Source organism: Cherax quadricarinatus, chromosome 43 (genome assembly GCF_038502225.1).
Source record: "Cherax quadricarinatus isolate ZL_2023a chromosome 43, ASM3850222v1, whole genome shotgun sequence".
In the NCBI taxonomy this organism is placed as follows: domain Eukaryota; kingdom Metazoa; phylum Arthropoda; class Malacostraca; order Decapoda; family Parastacidae; genus Cherax; species Cherax quadricarinatus.
The window spans coordinates 2,217,526-2,240,940 of record NC_091334.1 but is presented as its reverse complement, the minus strand read 5'-3'; the positions used below and the strand labels follow the sequence as shown (position 1 = coordinate 2,240,940).

Here is a 23,415-nt window from a genome sequence, read left to right as displayed (position 1 = left end):
AAAGAAACCCAAAGTATTTCTTCTCCTATGCCAAATCAAAGTCGAGAACAACATCCAGTATTGGGCCCCTACTTAAACAAGATGGGTCCTACACAGATGACAGCAAGGAAATGAGTGAGCTACTCAAGTCCCAATATGACTCAGTTTTTAGCAAGCCCCTAACCAGACTGAGAGTCGAAGATCAAAATGAATTTTTTATGAGAGAGCCACAAAATTTGGTTAACACAAGCCTATCCGATGTTATCATGATGCCAAATGACTTCGAACAGGCGATAAATGACATGCCCATGCACTCTGCCCCAGGGCCAGACTCATGGAACTCCGTGTTCATCAAGAACTGCAAGAAGCCCCTATCACAAGCCTTTTCCATCCTATGGAGAGGGAGCATGGACACGGGGGTCGTCCCACAGTTACTAAAAACAACAGACATAGCCCCACTCCACAAAGGGGGCAGTAAAGCAACAGCAAAGAACTACAGACCGATAGCACTAACATCCCATATCATAAAAATCTTTGAAAGGGTCCTAAGAAGCAAGATCACCACCCATCTAGAAACCCATCAGTTACACAACCCAGGGCAACATGGGTTTAGAACAGGTCGCTCCTGTCTGTCTCAACTATTGGATCACTACGACAAGGTCCTAAATGCACTAGAAGATAAAAAGAATGCAGATGTAATATATACAGACTTTGCAAAAGCCTTCGACAAGTGTGACCATGGCGTAATAGCGCACAAAATGCGTGCTAAAGGAATAACAGGAAAAGTCGGTCGATGGATCTATAATTTCCTCACTAACAGAACACAGAGAGTAGTCGTTAACAGAGTAAAGTCCGAGGCAGCTACGGTGAAAAGCTCTGTTCCACAAGGCACAGTACTCGCTCCCATCTTGTTCCTCATCCTCATATCTGACATAGACAAGGATGTCAGCCACAGCACTGTCTTCCTTTGCAGATAACACCCGAATCTGCATGACAGCGTCTTCCATTGCAGACACTGCAAGGCTCCAGGCGGACATCAACCGAATCTTTCAGTGGGCTGCAGAAAACAATATGAAGTTCAGCAGAAAACAATATGAAGTTCAATGATGAGAAATTTCAATTACTCAGATATGGTAAACACAAGGAAATTAAATCTTCATCAGAGTACAAAACAAATTCTGGCCACAAAATAGAGCGAAACACCAACGTCAAAGACCTGGGAGTGATCATGTCGGAGGATCTCACCTTCAAGGACCATAACATTGTATCAATCGCAAAAGCTAGAAAAAGGACAGGATGGATAATGAGAACCTTCAAAACTAGGGAGGCCAAGCCCATGATGACACTCTTCAGGTCACTTGTTCTATCTAGGCTGGAATATTGCTGCACACTAACAGCACCTTTCAAGGCAGGTGAAATTGCTGACCTAGAAAATGTACAGAGAACCTTCACGGCGCGCATAACGGAGATAAAACACCTCAATTACTGGGAGCGCTTGAGGTTCCTGAACCTGTATTCCCTGGAACGCAGGCGGGAGAGATACATGATTATATACACCTGGAAAATCCTAGAGGGACTGGTACCGAACTTGCACACGAAAATCACTCACTACGAAAGCAAAAGACTTGGCAGACAATGCAACATCCCCCCAATGAAAAGCAGGGGTGTCACTAGCACGTTAAGAGACCATACAATAAGTGTCAGGGGCCCGAGACTGTTCAACTGCCTCCCAGCATACATAAGGGGGATTACCAACAGACCCCTGGCAGTCTTCAAGCTGGCACTGGACAAGCACCTAAAGTCGATTCCTGACCAGCCAGGCTGTGGCTCGTACGTTGGTTTGCGTGCAGCCAGCAGCAACAGCCTGGTTGATCAGGCTCTGATCCACCATGAGGCCTGGTCACGGACCGAGCCGCGGGGGCGTTGACCCCCGGAACTCTCTCCAGGTAAACTCCAGGTAAACTCCAGGCATGTCAAAAACCCTGGTGCATAAGCCGTACTAGTAAGGCCGAAACCCCGAAAGGGTTAATGTTGGGGCTGTCTAAAAATGAAATAAGTCTAACTGCCCTCTTACAAACTTACCCTGACATAGTTTCGGATGTCCCCAAAAAAATGTAGACACAGGAAACACTAAGCTTATTAAACTCTCCCCCTACAGAGCTAATCCTGAAAAACAGAGGCTACTTCAACAGGAGGTAGCATTTCTGTTAGAACACAGATTAGTGAAGGAGTCATCCAGTCCATCGGCTTCACCGTGCATCCTTGTTAAGAAGTCTGATGGAGGTTTTCGAATGTGTATAGACTACAATAAGGTGAATGAGATCATTATTCCAGATGCTTAACCTCTGCCATGTTTGGATGACATAGCGGACTTTGTGGGTAAGTGTACTTTTGTTTCCAAACTAGACCTCCTTCAAGGTTACTATCAGGTACTTTTGACAGATAAAGTGAAGGAAATCTCTGCCTTCATAATTACAGTGACTCCATTCAGAATATGGAACTCACTGGCAACGTTCCAGAAGCTAATCCATCAGGCTATTAAAGGACTTGAAGGCACGGCCGCTTATCTGGACGATATAGCAGTAGTTTTCAATATGTGGGACCAACATGTTTCCCGACTTAAAGATCTCTTTGAGAAGTTTAAGAGTTTCCAATTAAATGTTAATTTTTTTTAAGCCATCCTTTGGCCAGTCTACTATTACTTTTTTGAGCCATGAAGTAGGTAATGGTAGTGTAGCCCCTAAGTTTGCTAAAATTCTTGCCATTAAGAATTACCCAGTACCTCATGATAGAAAATCCCTCCAGCATTTCTTAGGGATGGTAGGTTTCTATAGACGATTCTGTAAGAACTTTGAGGATGCCGTAGGCCCCCCCACCTTGCTTACCAGTCAGAAACAAAAATTTCAATGAACCGGAGAGTGTCAACAAGAATTTAAAAAAGTCAAATGGCTACTATGAACTGCACCCATTCTCCTGTCTCTCAATTTTTCAAAACCTTTTGTATTAAAGGTTGATGCATGTGAATCAGGGATAGAAGCAGTACTCCTACAAAAATCTGGGGAAGAGCGGTTGCAGCCTGTCGCTTACTTCTCTGCCTAGTATCAACCTCACCAAAGGGCCTACGCCACCATAGGAAAAGAAGCCCTAGCTCTGATACTTGCATTGGAACATTTCGAGGTCTACGTGGGGCAGTCGTCCTAGGTGGTCACAGTCTACAGCAATCACAATCCTCTTGTCTACCTCAACACCATGAAAAACCACAACACACATCTGATGAGATGGAGTCTCAGGCTGCAACCCTACAACATAAAAGTCATACATATTGCTGGCAAAGACAATGAGCTGGCTGATTCACTTTCTCATGCTTAATTTAGGTTAGGATGTTTTAGGGACCATATGGGTAGCTTAGCTCTTCCCCCCCCCCCCCCTTTATAAATATCTTTTTTTTTAATAATGCTGGTGGGGTTTATTTAGCAAGGGGACAATCTGCTGCCATCCACAGGTGTCTTGAACCAAAGTTAGCCCTACTGTCTGCAGTCTTTCTCTAGGATAAAGTTTGACTGAGTCTAGAGAAAAGTTGAGCCCTATTTAATGAGTTGGATGGCTGAGAGGAAAGGCGGTTCCTTTACTGTTCAATGCCATGGCAGCACTGTACCCATGGAGGTGGAGGCGTAGTCCTGGCCATTAGAGCCCTTTTGGGGAGGGGGTGTGGCATGCAAAGAGTATGTTACAATTTATTCAGCGTATGTCACACCCCCATATAGACTGCCTCACAACCAGCGAACCAGGTGCTAAGGGTTTAACGAGCGATACGGTACCTATCATTAACCCTTTCAGGGTCTGTGCAGTAGATCTATGGCTATACGTTGAGGGTCCAAACCATAGATCTACACCAAAATTCTAGCGGCGTCAAATTTAGTGCAAGAAGGCAGGTAGGCCTACATTTGAGAGAATGGGTCTGTGTGGTGTGTGTGCACCCGCCATAAACAAAAGTTCCAGGCGCCTACATGGCATTGTGGGAACACCACCTCAGTTACCTTTGTTCACCATGCCTCGCTGCAAGGCAGCTCTCACTCTGAGGTGAACTGGGACTCTCCTCTTCGTAACTGATAGTTCAGACTCTGATGGAAGTAGAAATGAAGAAGAATTCTATGGCTTTGATCAATTATTGACCAAAAGCAATGACCAGGATATTGAAAATAGTGCAGAAAATCCTGACAATCCTCAACCTTTTATCTCTGGTGTGGGCACGTCTCAGTCACGTTCAGTTGTACCTCGTAGCAAGAGAAAACTAATATTTTCGCGTGGCCAGACTTCAGTAATGCTGATGATAGTGATGCGGACTGATTTTATTGCTCTTGATGATCATTCAAGTAGTGATAGTGAGGAATCATTCACCAGAGAAGCGTCGGTATATACGCCGTCATATGCGCTCGGGTAGTGTCCCCTATGCAGTGCCCAGGGGACGGAGTACACCCCGGAGTACATCTCATGGCCCTACACCAGGAATAGACAGTGAAAGTGAGGATGATGTGGCTACACTTGGCATGGATAGACCACAGGCATCAGTATGTGGTGGTATTGGTGGTGATAGTGGTAGTGGTGATGGTAGTGCCACGGCCATGCACGACTCGCCAGTCCAGGCTGGGACCCACGCCGCTGACTCCTCAGCTCAAGGACAAAGCAGAGCGTCAGCCACCACCCCACCACAACTACAACTACAACCACAACCAGCTTATGATGTCCAGTATCCACCAGCAAACCGCATCTGGGATTGGCAGCAAAATCCCAATTTTGTTCCCAAGCCCCACCAGTTTGATGACTCTCAAAGTGGAATCCTACCATCTTGTTCCCTTGGAAACACTGCAAATGAACTGAAATTCTTTGAACTATTCTTTGAGCAGCCCTTGCTGGAAACTACCGTCAGGGAAAGTAACAAGTACATGTATTTTGAGTACACCATGGCAAATACGATCATATCACCACAGTCAAGACTACACCGGTGGAAAGAGACAACTGTGGCTGAAATGTATTTGCTTTTTGCAACAATAATGCTTATGTCCCATGTCTATAAGCATAATATAAAATCATACTGGTCCACAGATCAGCTAATTTGTACCCCGGCCTTCAGTGAAATCCCAGTGAACAGGTTTATCTTGCTGTTACATATGCTGCACTTCTCTGACAAAACCAGGCCTGACAGAAGTGACAGGTTATACAAGATTAGAAATGTTTTTATTTATCTGAAACAAAAGTTCAACATGCAATTTTATCCATTCAAGAATCTTGTAATTGACGAGTCTGATTTTGTTCAAAGGTAGACTGTCATTCAAGCAGTATATACCGAGCAAGAGGCAACACTTTGGTATAAAACTGTTTGTACTCTGTGACTGTGACAGTAGCCTGGTATTGGATATTATTGTAAGAACAGGAAGTAAAACATTGAAAGATACCAGGATGTTATTGGGTATCTCAGGTGATGTAGTGAGAAACATGATGGCACCTTATCTTGGTAAGGGGCATACATTATATACTGATAACTGGTACACAAGCCCTTTACTCAGTGATTTCTTGCGAGTGGACATGACAGATATACATGTATGTGGCACAGTGTGTTCTAATCGTAAACATATACCCAGGTTCAACGCAGGCACTTGTAGTGGTGAGGTGCAGGTGTTTACTGCCAATGACATCATGGCATTACGGTGGCATGACAAACGAGATGTCACATTGTTGACAACCATTCACCCTAACAAAATGCAAAACAGTAGCAAAGTTAATAGAGTGACTAATGAACGTATTCGAAAACCAGTGACAGTGATTGATTATACACAAAATATGCGTTTGGATGACAAATGTGACATGCAGATAGGCTTTGTTGATTGTGTACGTAAGAGTTACAAGTGGTACATGAAACTTTTCTTCCATCTCATAGACATTTCAATGCTCAATGCATATAATATGTACCAAATGAAGACCTGCAACAGACCACCGTATGGTGAATTTTGTTTGTCTGTTGTCAGACAACTCATAATGAAGTACTAGGTATCAACACCTGCTATACAAAACCGTCCTTCAACTCCTCAGGAAATACCCAAGCGTTTGAGGAGGGAAGGTGATCATTTCATAATACAGCTTTCTGCAACTAAGAAGAAATTTGCTCAGAAGAGATGTTTGTCTGTGCACAAACAAAATGACAGCAACAAAGATGCAAAGACACTCGGTTTATGTGTGAGGAATATGAGGTACCTCTGTGCATGGTACCTTGTTTCAAGGACTTCCACAGGCTGCAGCAGTTCTAGAAACATGTCCAGTGACTGTACATATGTAAATATATAATAGAACATTAGTATTATACAACATTTGTGCATGTTTATTGTAGTAAACAATAGCCTTAAACTATTACAATAATAACTTTAGTGCGGTTATTGTGTTCAATACAGTGTGTATATATGTATATAAATTATATACAGTATTGGTCTCACAGGCCACAAATGTTACTAGTAAAAGTAAAAAATTAGAAAAAAAGAAAAAAGTATAAAAAAACGTAAAATAAAGAAACGTGATTTTGTGGAAGTCGCTGATGTTGCCACCACCCGCCTCTATATCTTGGTAAGTACTTATCAGAAAATTTTTTGTTTTGTTTTGTTTTATTATCTCCACAAAAATATTATCTTTAATTCTATAATTTTTTTTTTTTTTTTTTTTTTTAAAAATTTCTTGGACACTGGGCCACCCCTTCAGATTTTGTCTTTGGACCCTGAAAGGGTTAAATCGGTACCTTGGTTCATTGACCAATCGCAGGCAAGCCCGCCAAAGGTGAAGTAACGTGGTTCACTTGCAGTAAGCACTGGCAGGCTTGCCTACCTGCTGGTTGAGCACAGTGCACTCTGACTTCTGCTTTGCCATCTGTCACAGTGGTGTACACTCATTATTCTATCTGTACATATTGTACACAGTACACATACCTGTATATAGTGAGTGAAGGCAAATATATATTACAGTCTACTGCTGAGTTTGTTTATTCCAATTCCCATTATGACCAGATCTCACAGGCCATTTATTACCCGTGTTCATAATAAGAGGCTATTGAGGAAAATTAAAGCACACGGAATAGGAGAAATATTTTCCCAAGTAGAGGCATGGTTGACAAATAGGCAGCAGAGAGTTTGCATCAATGGGGAGAAATCAGAGTGGGGAAGCATCACAAGCAGTGTTCCACAAGGGTCTGTGTTGGGCCCTTTGTTGTTCACAACAATTTACATAAATGACATAGATGAGGGAATGAATAGCAACATAAGTAAGTTTGCTGATGACACCAAAATAGGCCATCCAATTCATTCTAATGAGAACATTAGAGCACTCCACAAAGATTTGAATAGACTGATGCAGTGGTTAGAGAAGTGGCAGGTGCAGTTTAATATAGACAAATGCAAAGTTCTAAACGTTGGACAGAAAAATAACCATGCGACATAAACTAATGTAGATCTTAATATTACTGATTGCAAAAAGGATTTAAAAGTTCTGGTTAGCAGTAATCTGAGCCCAAAACAACATTGCATAAATGTTCAAAATAAAGCAAACAGAATCCTTAGCTTCATACCATGAAGCATAAATAACAGAAGTCCTCAGGTTGTTCTTCAACTCTATATATCTTTGGTTAGGCCTCATTTAGAATATACTGCACAGTTCTGGTAATATATTACAGAATGGATATAAATACACTGGGAAACATACAAATGAGGATGACAAAGTTGATCCCATGTATCAGAAATCTTCCCTATGAGGACAGACTGAGGGCCCTGAATCTGCACTCTCTGGAATGGAATAGAATTAGGGGGGATATGATCGAGGTGTATAAATGGAAAACAGGAATAAATAAAGGGGATGTAAATAACATCCTAAAAATATGTGGCCAAGACAGGATTCGCATCAATGGTTTCAAGTTGGAAAAATTCAGATTCAGGAAGGATATAGGAAAGCACTGGTCTAGTAATAAGTTGTGGATGAGTGGATCAAACTCCCGAGTACAGTCATAGAAGCTAAAACCCATAGAAGCCAAAACGTTGGGTAGTTTTAAAAATTGGTTAGATAAATACACAAGTGGGTGAGAGTTAGAACTTTTCTTTGTCAGAGGAAAGAAAGTCTCCCTGAAAATATTGTGTATACATAGTGTATAGTGTATGCTACAGTGGCACCCTAGTACAGTGGACCCCCGGTTTACGATATTTCATTCCAGAAGTATGTTCAGGTGCCAGTACTGACAGAATTTGTTCCCATAAGGAATATTGTGAATTAGATTAGTCCATTTCAGACCCCCAAACATACACATACAAACGCACTTACATAAATACACTTACATAATTGGTCACATTGGGAGCTGATCGTAAACCGGGGGTCCACTGTATATAGAAAATAAATGCTAAAGTGTCATTTAAAACAGGTGAATTTGTAACTGAAGTGATAAGCCTAAAGAGGCAGGTGCCAGAAGTCGCCAGAAACTTACCACACAGGTCAGCTGTTTTAATAATCTTCCTGGCCTGCTAGTGTACCTCGCATATAATCTAGTGATACCAGTGAATAGGAGAATACAGTGTTGTAGTAGCAACTAACCAGTAATATAATGGTACTTAGTGGAGTGGAGTGACTTTCATTAGTTTCTTTCTCTTTTCTTGAAATACCAGACGTATACAGTGAAATTCATATAACCTGTAGTTACCAGCGGTCGCAATATACACAACGAGAAGCAAATATTACTACAGAAAAAGCATCTTTCCTCCAAAAATTCCACCAGTCAACTATAGTGATAATATAGCATTTGTTGTGGTGGAGACGGAAAAAACCTAGAAAAGCTAGATATAGTGATCGATAAACAAGGGTTGAGGCTCAACCGTTCGTCATTGTAGGAGCTGCCAGCAATCACCGGTTCTTCAACACACAAGTTATACTTTTGTATCAATCAAATCACATATTACTCGGTTAGATAATTTCCAGTAGATCCTTCATGTGTTAGCCCAAATCACCGGCCGGTATGTTTTATATAAGTGACCCTTATCAGATCCGACTGGTTCCGAACCCTTGACTGGTCCGAACCCTTGACTGGTCCAAACCCTTGACTGGTCCAAACCCTTGACTGGTCCGAACCCTTGACTGGTCCGAACCCTTGACTGGTCCGAACCCTTGACTGGTCCGAACCCTTGACTGGTCCGAACCCTTGACTGGTCCGAACCCTTGACTGGTCCGAACCCTTGACTGGTCCGAACCCTTGACTGGTCCGAACCCTTGACTGGTCCGAACCCTTGACTGGTCCGAACCCTTGACTGGTCCGAACCCTTGACCGGTTTCAAACGGATTCGTTGGACAATAAAGCATACTGTAAACAGACGGAGTTGTAAGCGCCCTTATCAAACACAAACAATAAATATAAAACAAACGTACTCCGGTAAGCTGTATTAATATACAAGTACTGTTAGAAATAGAAATACAAATAGCTAGAGCTTCACTTTAAGGAGGTTATTAATAGAGTATTCAAGAGGTTACAAGTAGAATTACAGTAAATCAACCATTCAAATCACATTATGAAGCTCTGTGTAGTCTGAAGTCAATCAAACAAACGGGCTTCCACATGGATAAATTGTCATTTTTGTGAAAATTGGTGTCACGCCCCTTGTGCAGATATCCAAGAACTGTCTACAAGCAGTATTAAATCAGGGAAGTGTTTTTGGGTATGCCCAAATGAGATAAATCTGTGGACTAAAATCACAATGGTATTAAAAGAGGATAACATCAAAGCAGCCTTCACAGAAAACCTGGAGGCATTTTATAACAGATGGGAAAATAAAAAGTCTGCGCTGGATGGTATCACCCCCTTGGTGCTGGCCATGTAGTAAGAAACTGAAAGGCTGGAGGTGCTGCCCTGGTAGTCAGTAAATGTGGGGCTGATAGTGCTGTCTTGGTAGACAGTAATGGTGAAGCTGGAGGTGCTGTCCTGGGAGACAGTAATGGTGAAGCTGGAGATTTTGTCCAGGTAGTCAGGAAATATACGCAGGAGGGAATGCATACAAATGACCTCATAGGAGACAGGAGCTGTAGTGGGGAAACAAAGTGTAGTCAAGGACAAGATAAAACCAATATTACAAACTAGTAATACCACAGGAAATAGCAAACAAGAGGACTCCACTAGCAATAGTGAGGATATATTACCAAAAACAACTGGTGAGAGCTCCACTGTTAGTGCTAGTGAGGATAGGAATAAGACAGGTAAACATGCACCAACAGGGAATACAGTCACAAAAACCCAAAGCAAACGGAAACCAAGCCTGTGCACATACTATGCACTTGGTATCTGCAGGCATGGGAAATTTGGAAAAACAGATGGGATGTGCAACTATGACCACCCCAGAAAATGCCGTGCCCATATGACAACAGGAAAATGCAAACTCCCTTCCTGTAAGCTTTTTCACCCTGAAATGTGTCCCTCTTCAGTACAGGAAAGACTGTGCTATAACTTAAATTGCCAGGCACACCATCTAAAGGGGACAAAAAGATACAAAACATCCAGGCCATGGGAAAACCTGGGTAGCCACAGCCACTCAAGAGGGAGAGGTTTTTTAGTGCCAGGAAGGAAAAAAAACTGGCAGGAAATGGCAGAAATCGTACACCAAATCCAGTCATTCCTGGAGTGGAACCACAGTCGATGGCCTCCACTCCAAACCAACAGATACAGATACTAATGCCGGAAAAAAAATCCCCCCCCAGTACCAACAATACCACCAGTCCAATGACATTCTTCTTTGCAAATATACAGGGTCTAAAGCCAGCAACAAACAACAAAATACCTTTCACCCGTGGACTGCTTGCAGAGGCAAATGCAATGTTCACGGCTTTCACAGAGACCCACAAAGGATCACTTTTACAACGAAATATGGATCCCAGGTTACAACCTATACAGATGCGAGAGAGTGAACAGGCAAAAGGAGGGGGGGGGGGGTTGGCCTGTACATCGCAGAGTCACTTGTTTGCACAGAACTGCTTAATGCCTCAAATGACGTAGTGCAAGTTTTTGCAGTAAAGATCGAGAACCAAAACCTAGTCATTGTGGTAGTCTACAAGCCTCCGGATGCAACGTCCCAGCAATTCCAGGAACAGCTGTTAAAAATTGACCACTGTCTGGAAAATCTGCCAGCTCCTGCCCCCAACATCTTGCTCCTGGGGGATTTCAACTTAAGGCACCTAAAATGGAGGAATATAGCAAATAATGTTGTTGCAGTGATAACACCAGGAGGCAGCTCTGACGAGAACTCGCACACACGAGCTTTTAAATCTCTGCACAAAATTCAATTTAAACCAGCAAATAATAGAGCCTACTAGACTGGAGAATACACTAGACCTCATCTTCACTAACAATGATGATCTGATAAGAAATGTCACCATATCAAAAACACACTCAGATCACAACATAATCGAGGTTCAGACATGTATGCGTGGAGCCCCAGACCGACATAATGAGATTAGTCACGAGGGAGCATTCACCAAATTCAACTTCAATAACAAAAACATAAAGTGGGACCAAGTAAACCAAGTCCTAACCGATATAAGCAACACAGACCCCAACTTATGCCTAGAACAGATTAACTCAGTGGCACTCGATGTATGCACAAGCCTTATTTCTCTAAGAAAAAGGAGGAGTAGATGTAAAATAGAAAGACGGGCGCTCCCTTTACAGGCGACGAAAAAGAATAACAGAGTGGCTAAAAGAGGCCAATATATCTGAAATGCGTAGGGAGTTACTGGTCAGAGAAATAGCAAACATCGAACTTAAGCTAAAGGAATCTTGTAGGAGTCAGGAATCGCGGGAAGAACTAAAAGCCATAAATGAAATCGAAAGAAACCCAAAGTATTTCTTTTCCTATGCCAAATCAAAGTCGAGAACAACGTCCAGTATTGGGCCCCTAATTAACAAGCTGGGTCCTACACATATGACAGCAAGGAAATGAGTGAGCTACTCAAGTCCCAATATGACTCAGTTTTTAGCAAGCCCCTAGCCAGACTGAGAGTCGAAGATCAAAATGAATTTTTAATGAGAGAGCCACAGAATTTGGTTAACACAAGCCTATCTGATGTTATCCTGACGCCAAATAACTTCTAACAGGCGATAAATGACATGCCCATGCACTCTGCCCCAGGGCCACACTCATGGAACTCCGTGTTCATCAAGAACTGCAAGAAGCCCCTATCATGAGCTTTTACCATCCTATGGAGAGGGAGCATGGACACGGGGGTCGTCCCACAGTTACTAAAAACAACAGACATAGCCCCACTCCACAAAGGGGGCAGTAAAGCAATAGCAAAGAACTACAGACCGATAGCACTACATCCCATATCATAAAAATCTTTGAAAGGGTCCTAAAAAGCAAGATCGCCACCCATCTAGAAACCCATAAATTACACAACCCAGGGCAACATGGGTTTAGAACAGGTTGCTCCTGTCTGTCTCAACTATTGGATCAGTACGACAAGGTCCTAGATGCACTAGAAGACAAAAAGAATGCAGATGTAATATATACAGACTTTGCAAAAGCCTTCGACAAGTGTGGCCATGGTGTAATAGCTTACAAAATGCGTGCTAAAGGAATAACAGGTAAAATTGATAGATGGATCTATAATTTCCTCACAAACAGAACACAAATAGTAGTAGTCAACAGAGTAAAGTCTGAGGCAGCTACAGTGAAAAGCTCTGTTCCACAAGGCACAGTACTCGCTCCCATCTTGTTTCTCATCTTCATATCTGACAGACAAGGATGTCAGCCACAGCACCGTGTCTTCCTTTGCAGATGACACCCGAATCTGCATGACAGTGTCTTCCATTGCAGACACTGCAAGGTTCCAGGCAGACATCAACCAAATCTTTTAGTGGGCTGCAGAAAACAATATGAAGTTCAACGATGAGAAATTTCAATTACTCAGATATTGTAAACACGAGGAAATTAAATCTTCATCAGAGTACAAAACAAATTCTGGCCACAAAATAGAGCGAAACACCAATGTCAAAGACCTGGGAGTGATCATGTCGGAGGATCTTACCTTCAAGGGCTATAACATTGTATCAATCGCATCTGCTAGAAAAATGAAAAGATGGATAATGAGAACCTTCAAAACTAGGGATGCCAAGCCGATGATGACACTCTTCAGGTCACTTGTTCTATCTAGGCTGGAATATTGCTGCACATTAACAGCACCTTTCAAGGCAGGTGAAATTGCTGACCTAGAAAATGTACAGAGAACCTTCACGGCATGCATAACGGAGATAAAACACCTCAATTACTGGGAGCGCTTGAAGTTCCTGAACCTGTATTCCCTGGAATGCAGGCGGGAGAGATACATGATTATATGCACCTGGAAAATCCTAGAGGGACTAGTACTGAACTTGCACACAAAAATCACTCACAACGAAAGCAAAAGATTTGGCAGACGATGCAACATCCCCCCAATGAAAAGCAGGGGTGTCACTAGCACGTTAAGAGACCATACAATAAGTGTCAGGGGCCCGAGACTGTTCAACTGCCTCCCAGCATACATAAGGGGGATTACCAACAGACCCCTGGCAGTCCTCAAGCTGGCACTGGACAAGCACCTAAAGTCGGTACCTGACCAGCCGGGCTGTGGCTCATACGTTGGCGTGCAGCCAGCAGTAACAGCCTGGTTGATCAGGCTCTGATCCACCAGGAGGCCTGGTCACAGACCGGGCCGCGTGGACGTTGACCCCCAGAACTCTCTCCAGGTAAACTCCAGGACTAGCTTGTGCTAATAGGTCTGATCCCGTGCTCCTTCCATGGGTGGATGTGACCCGGACCTGACTAGGCTGGGTCTGTGGCTTAAGCCGGTAGGTGACTTGTACCTGCCTTGCATGGACCAGTAGGCCTGCTGCAGTGTTCCTTCTTATTTGCATACATTTCATTCATTCATTCACTAATCAATATCCACCTCCAACTACACCTACACACACACACACACACACACACACACACACACACACACACACACACACACACACACACACACACACACACACACACACACCCAGTAGTGGTCAGTGAAGAGGCGGGGCCAGGAGCTGAGTCTCGACCCCTGCAACCACAATTAGGCGGGTACAATTAGGCGAGTATACACACACACACACACACACACACACACACACACACACACACACACACACACACACACACACACGTGCACACACGTGCACACACGTGCACACACGGACCCAGAAGTGTCCCTGTTCGCAGATGATGTGAAGTTAATGAGGAGAATTAAATCAGATGAGGATCAGGTAGGACTTCAAAGAGACCTCGACAGGCTGGACACCTGATCCAGCAACTACCTTCTCGAATTTAACCCTGCCAAATGCAAAGTCATGAAGATCAGGATAGGGCAAAGAACACAGCTGACGGAGTACCTGGAGTTTACCTGGAGAGAGTTCCGGGGGTCAACGCCCCCGCGGCCCGGTCTGTGACCAGGCCTCCTGGTGGATCAGAGCCTGATCAACCAGGCTGTTGCTGCTGGCTGCACGCAAACCAACGTATGAGCCACAGCCCGGCTGGTCAGGAACCGACTTTAGGTGCTTGTCCAGTGCCAGCTTGAAGACTGCCAGGGGTCTGTTGGTAATCCCCCTTATGTATGCTGGGAGGCAGTGGAACAGTCTCGGGCCCCTGACACTTATTGTATGGTCTCTTAACGTGCTAGTGACACCCCTGCTTTTCATTGGGGGGATGTTGCATCGTCTGCCAAGTCTTTTGCTTTCGTAGTGAGTGATTTTCGTGTGCAAGTTCGGTACTAGTCCCTCTAGGATTTTCCAGGTGTATATAATCATGTATCTCTCCCGCCTGCGTTCCAGGGAATACAGGTTCAGGAACCTCAAGCGCTCCCAGTAATTGAGGTGTTTTATCTCCGTTATGCGCGCCGTGAAGGTTCTTTGTACATTTTCTAGGTCAGCAATTTCACCTGCCTTGAAAGGTGCTGTTAGTGTGCAGCAATATTCCAGCCTAGATAGAACAGGTGACCTGAAGAGTGTCATCATGGGCTTGGCCTCCCTAGTTTTGAAGGTTCTCATTATCCATCCTGTCCTTTTTCTAGCTTTTGCGATTGATACAATGTTATGGTCCTTGAAGGTGAGATCCTCCGACATGATCACTCCCAGGTCTTTGACGTTGGTGTTTCGCTCTATTTTGTGGCCAGAATTTGTTTTGTACTCTGATGAAGATTTAATTTCCTCGTGTTTACCATATCTGAGTAATTGAAATTTCTCATCGCCAAAGACTACAAACCTCGCTCAAGGAGAAAGATCTTGGGGTGAGTATAACACCGAGCATGTCTCCGGAAACACATCAACCAGATAACTGCTGCAGCATATGGACGCCTGGCAAACCTGGGAACAGCGTTCCGATACTTTAGTAAGGAATCATTCCAGGCACTGTACATTGTGTACGTCAGGCCCATACTGGAGTATGCAGCACCTGTTTGGAACCCACACTCGATCTAGCATGTCAAGAAATTAGAATAAGTGTAAAGGTTTGCGACAAGGTTAGTTCCCGAGCTAAGGGGACTGTCCTACAAAGAGAGGTTATGGGAAATCAGCCTGACGACACTGGAGGACAGGAGGGTTAGGGGAGACATGATAACAACATACAAAATGCTGTGTGGAATACACAAGGTGGACAGAGACAGTTTGTTCCAGAGAGGGGACACAGAAACAAGGGGTCACAATTGAAAGTTGAAGACTCAGATGAGACAAAGGGATGTTAGGAAGTATTTCTTCAGTCAGAGTAGTCAGGAAGTGGAATAGCCTAGCAAGTGAGGTAGTGGAGGCAGGAACCATACATAGCTTTATGATGAGGTATGATAAAACTCATAGACCAGGGAGAGAGAGGACCTAGTAGCACTCAGTGAAGAGGCGGAGCCAGGAGCTGAGTCTCGACCCGTGCAAAAACAATTAGGCGAGTATACACGCACACACCCTAGAAAACAAAATATAATGCATTCGTGATAATATAAGCTAGGTTATCACTTCTCAACCACACTACGTAAGCACAATACAAACCAAACACTTACTACCACAACACGCCACGTAAGCATACAACAAACCCAAACATCACTCACCATTTACTACCACAATCTAACCACACCACCATTAACCACAACCCTCGTAAACACAACCACAACCATCAACCACAACACACGTATGCCCAACAACCACAACAGTACACGTAACAACCACCATCAACCACATCAGTACACACAACCACCATCAACCACAACAGTACACACAACAACCATCAACCATAACATTACACACAACCACCATCAACCACAACAGTACACATAACCACCATCAACCACAACAGTACACATAACCACCATCAACCACAACAGTATACACAACAACCACCATCAACCACAACAGTACACACAACAACCACCATCAACCACAACAGTACACACAACCACAACAGTACACACAACACCCACCATCAACCACAACAGTACACACAACAACCACCATCAACCAAAACAGTACAAACAACAACCACCATCAACCACAACAGTACACGCAACAACCACAACAGTACACACAACCACAACAGTACACATAACCACTATCAACCACAACAGTACACGCAACAACCACCATCAACCACAACAGTACAAACAACCACCATCAACCACAACAGTACAAACAACAACCACCATCAACCACAACAGTACAAACAACAACCACCATCAACCACAACAGTACACATAACCACCATCAACCACAACACTACACACAACAACCATCATCAACCACAAGAGTAAACACAACAACCATCAACCACAACAGTACACACAACAACCATCAACCACAACAGTACAACAACCATCAACCACAACAGTACACACAACCACCATCAACCACAACAGTACACACAACCACCATCAACCATAACAGTACACACAACCACCATCAACCATAACAGTACACACAACCACCATCAACCACAACAGTACACATAACCACCATCAACCACAACAGTACAACAACCATCAACCACAACAGTACACACAACCACCATCAACCACAACAGTACACACAACCACCATCAACCACAACAGTACACACAACAACCACCATCAACCATAACAGTATACACAACAACCATCAACCACAACAGTACACACAACAACCACCATCAACCACAACAGTACACAACCACAACAGTACACAGAACACCCACCATCAACCACAACAGTACACACAACAACCACCATCAAGCAAAACAGTACAAACAACCACCATCAACCACAACAGTACACGCAACAACCACAACAGTACACACAACCACAACAGCACACACAACCACTATCAACCACAACAGTACATGCAACAACCACCATCAACCACAACAGTACAAACAATAACCACCATCAACCACAACAGTACAAACAACCACCATCAACCAGAACAGTACAAACAACCACCATCAACCACAACAGTACACACAACCACAACAGTACACACAACCACAACAGTACACATAACCACCATCAACCACAACAGTATACACAACCACCATCAACCACAACAGTACACACAACAACCACCATCAACCACAACAGTTCACAACCACAACAGTACACACAACAACCACAACAGTACACACAACCATCAACCACAACAGTACACACAACCACATCAGTACACACAACAACCACAACAGTACAGAGAACCACCATCAACCACAACAGTACACAACCACAACAGTACACACAACAACCACAACAGTACACACAACCATCAACCACAACAGTACACACAACCACAACAGTACACACAACAACCACCATCAACCACAACAGTTCACACAACAACCACAACAGTACACACAACAACCACCATCAACCACAACAGTACACACAACCACAACCATCAACCACAACAGTACACACAACCACCATCAACCACAACAGTACAAACAACAACCACCATCAACCACAACAGTACACACAACCACCATCAACCACAACAGTACACAACCATCAACCACAACAGTACAAACAACAACCACCATCAACCACAACAGTACACACAACAACCACCATCAACCACAACAGTACACACAACCACCATCAACCACAACAGTACACAACCATCAACCACAACAGTACACACAACCACCATCAACCACAACAGTACACACAACCACAACAGTACACAACAACCACCATCAACCACAACAGTACACACAACAACCACCATCAACCACAACAGTACACACAACAACCACCATCAACCACAACAGTACACACAACCACCATCAACCACAACAGTACATGCAACAACCAAAATATTACACACAACAACCACCATCAATCACAACAGTACACAGCCATCAACCACAACAGTACACACAACAACCATCAACCACAACAGTAAACACAGCCATCAACCACAACAGTACAACAACCACCATCAACCACAACAGTACACATAACCACCATCAACCACAACAGTACGCACAACAACCACCAACAACCACAACAGTACACATAACCACCATCAACTACAACAGTACACACAACCACAACAGTACACATAACCACCATCAACCACAAAAGTACACACAACCACCATCAACCAAAGCAGTACACACAACAATCACCATCAACCACAACAGTACACACAACAACCACCATCAACCACAACAGTACACCTAACCACCATCAACCACAACAGTACACAACCACCATCAACCACAACAGTACACACAACAACCACCATCAACCACAACAGTACACACAGCAACCACCATCAACCACAAAAGTACACACAACCACCATCAACCACAACAGTACACACAACAACCATCAACCATAACAGTACACACAACCACCACCATCAACCACAACAGTACACAACCACCATCAACCACAACAGTACAACAACCATCAACCACAACAGTACACACAACCACCATCAACCACAACAGTACACACAACCACCATCAACCACAATAGTACAACAACCATCAACCACAACAGTACACACAACCACCATCAACCACAACAGTACACACAACAACCACCATCAACCATAACAGTACACACAACCACCATCAACCACAACAGTACACATAACAACCACAACAGTACACATAACCACCATCAACCACAACAGTATACACAACCACCATCAACCACAACAGTACACAAAACAACCACCATCAACCACAACAGTACACACAACAACCACAACAGTACACACAACACCCACCATCATCCACAACAGTACACACAACCACCATCAACCAAAACAGTACAAACAACAACCACCATCAACCACAACAGTACACGCAACAACCACAACAGTACACACAACCACAACAGTACACATAACAACCACCATCAACCACAACAGTACACGCAACAACCATCAACCACAACAGTACAAACAATAACCACCATCAACCACAACAGTACAAACAACCACCATCAACCACAACAGTACAAACAACAACCACCAACAACCACAACAGTACACACAACCACAACAGTACACACAACCACAACAGTACACATAACCACCATCAACCACAACAGTATACACAACCACCATCAACCACAACAGTACACACAACCACCATCAACCACAACAGTTCACAACCACAACAGTACACACAACCACAACAGTACACACAACCACCATCAACCACAACAGTACACACAACCACAACAGTACACACAACAACCACAACAGTACACAGAACCACCATCAACCACAACAGTACACAGCCACAACAGTACACACAACAACCACAACAGTACACACAACCACCATCAACCACAACAGTACACACAACCACAACAGTATACACAACCACCACCATCAATCACAACAGTACACACAACAACCACCATCAACCACAACAGTACACACAACCACCATCAACCACAACAGTACACACAACAACCACCATCAACCACAACAGTACACAACAACCACCATCAACCACAACAGTACACACAACCACCATCAACCACAACAGTACACACAACAACCACCAACCACAACAGTACACACAACAACCACAACAGTACACACAACCACCATCAACCACAACAGTACACACAACAACCACCATCAACCACAACAGTACACACAACAACCACCATCAACCACAACAGTACACAACAACCACCATCAACCACAACAATACACACAACCACAACAGTACACACAACCACAACAGTACACACAACCACCATCAACCACAACAGTACACACAACCACCATCAACCACAACAGTACACACAACAACCACCATCAACCACAACAGTACACACAACAACCACCATCAACCACAACAGTACACACAACAACCACCATCAACCACAACAGTACACACAACAACCACCATCAACCACAACAATACAACAACCACCATCAACCACAACAGTACACACAACAACCATCAACCACAACAGTACAACAACCACCATCAAAAACAACTACACACAACAACCACCATCAACCACAACAGTACACACAACCACCATCAACCACAACTGTACACACAACCACCATCAACCACAACAGTACAACCACCATCAACCACAAAAGTACAACAACCACCATCAACCACAACAGTACAACAACCACCATCAACCACAACAGTACAAACAACAACCACCTTCAACCACAACAGTACAAACAACCACCATCAACCACAACAGTACAAACAACCATCAACCACAACAGTACACACAACAACCACCATCAACCACAACAGTACACACAACAACCACCATCAACCACAACAGTACACACAACAACCACAACTACACACAACCACTATCAACCACAACAGCACACACACAACCACCATCAACCCCAACAGTACACACACAACCACCATCAACCACAACAGTACACACAACAACCACCATCAACCACAACAGTACACACAACAACCACCATCAACCACAACAGTACACACAACAACCATCAACCACAACAGTACACACAACAACCACCATCAACCACAACAGTACACACAACCACAACAGTACAACAACCACCATCAACCACAACAGTACACACAACAACCACCATCAACCACAACAGTACACACAACAACCACCATCAACCACAACAGTACACACAACCACAACAGTACAACAACCACCATCAACCACAACAGTACACACAACCACCATCAACCACAACAGTACACACAACAACAACCATCAACCACAACAGTACACACAACAACCACCATCAACCACAACAGTACAACAACCACCATCAACCACAACAGTACACACAACAACCACCAACCACAACAGTACAACCACCACCATCAACCACAACAGTACACACAACAACCACCATCAACCACAACAGTACACACAACAACCACCATCAACCACAACAGTACAACAACCACCATCAACCACAACTACACACAACAACCATCAACCACAACAGCACAAACAACAACCACCATCAACCACAACAGTACACACAACAACCACCATCAACCACAACAGTACACACAACAACCACCATCAACCACAACAGTACACACAACAACTACCATCAACCACAACAGTACACACAACCACCACCATCAACCACAACAGTACAACAACCACCATCAACCACAACAGTACACACAACAACCACCATCAACCACAACAGTACACACAACCACCATCAACCACAACAGTACACACAACCACCATCAACCACAACAGTACACACAACCACCATCAACCACAACAGTACACACAACAACCACCATTAACCACAACAGTACAACAACCACCATCAACCACAACAGTACACACAACCACCATCAACCACAACAGTACACACAACCACCATCAACCACAACAGTACACACAACCACCACCATCAACCACAACAGTACACACACAACCACCATCAACCACAACAGTACACACAACAACCACCATCAACCACAACAGTACACACAACGACAACAGTACAACAACCATCATCAACCACAACAGTACACACAACCACCATCAACCACAACAGTACACACAACCACCACCATCAACCACAACAGTACACACACAACCACCATCAACCACAACAGTACACACAACAACCACCATCAACCACAACAGTACACACAACGACAACAGTACAACAACCATCATCAACCACAACAGTACACACAACCACCATCAACCACAACAGTACACACAACCACCATCAAACACAACAGTACAACAACCACCATCAACCACAACAGTACACACAACCACCACCATCAACCACAACAGTACAACAACCACCATCAACCACAACAGTACACACAACAACCACCATCAACCACAACAGTACAACAACCACCATCAACCACAACAGTACACACAACAACCACCATTAACCACAACAGTACAACAACCACCATCAACCACAACAGTACACACAACAACCACCATCAACCACAACAGTACACACAACAACCACCATTAACCACAACAGTACAACAACCACCATCAACCAACCTGACAACTCCAGCAGGGGGGGGAGGGGGGTTAATGAACCATCTACCCTGGCTGTGGTGAACACTTCAAGCTGCTTTCAAGCATGAGAAATGAAGTCGTTCCTTTGTAATGTGTCTCAGGCGATGAGACATGTCACAACACCTCACTAGACGTGAAAGTGTCACGTCACTACCTGCGCCTGCCTCTTCTTCTCCACCTCCTACGCCAGGCACCCAACACCTCTCACGGCAGCAGTTGTTGTACCGTCAAAGAATACTTGTCAATTTATATTAACGGATTCCGTACATAACATACAAGAAAAAATTACAATAGTCTTGACGATATACAGAAGTTATTGGCACTCATATATAGTTAATTATGTGGATTTAACATAGAATAAAATAGTAAATTCAAGACCCCCCCAGTGGCACTGTTACTTTTTTGGGTTATCATATATAATTTACACGTAATAATAATAATAATAATAATAATAATAATAATAATAATAATTTTTATTTTAGCATGATGCATATTTGTACAAAGGAGTACAATAATTTGGTGTACATTTCAAAAGCCCCTTTTTTATGTAGAACATTTCTGGCAAACTTAAGACTAACTTAAGATAAATAACGCAATAACAGCATAATAACTGTACATATGGTCATTGAGCGAGTTACAATGATTACAGTTAGTATAAACCTTGGTAATAAATACCGAAAAGTTGGTTTAGAAAGACACGTAAGCAAACACTATAACATATATATTAGAAAACGTTTCGGTCCTGGGACCTTGATCACGAAACGTTTTCTAATATATATGTTATAGTGTTTGCTTACGTGTCTTTCTAAACCAATGATTACAGTATAACTGAATATTCTATTA

General features: G+C 43.5%; 1 protein-coding gene across 5 annotated transcripts in view; it reads right to left on the bottom strand.

The window, feature by feature from the left end:
- LOC128694359 (transmembrane protein 62) overlaps positions 1 to 23,415 on the bottom strand; it is a 374,754-nt gene that overhangs the window by 287,578 nt on the left and 63,761 nt on the right. For 4 of the 5 annotated variants that reach the window (XR_011393093.1, XM_070093497.1, XM_070093500.1 and 1 more), the window contains exon 1: positions 22,555 to 22,762. The exons of the other annotated variant lie outside the window; for it this stretch is intronic. The gene's annotated coding sequence lies outside the window, so the exon portion shown is untranslated. Of the gene's footprint in view, positions 1 to 22,554; positions 22,763 to 23,415 lie in introns of those variants that run through there. 5 annotated transcript variants of the gene reach the window in all.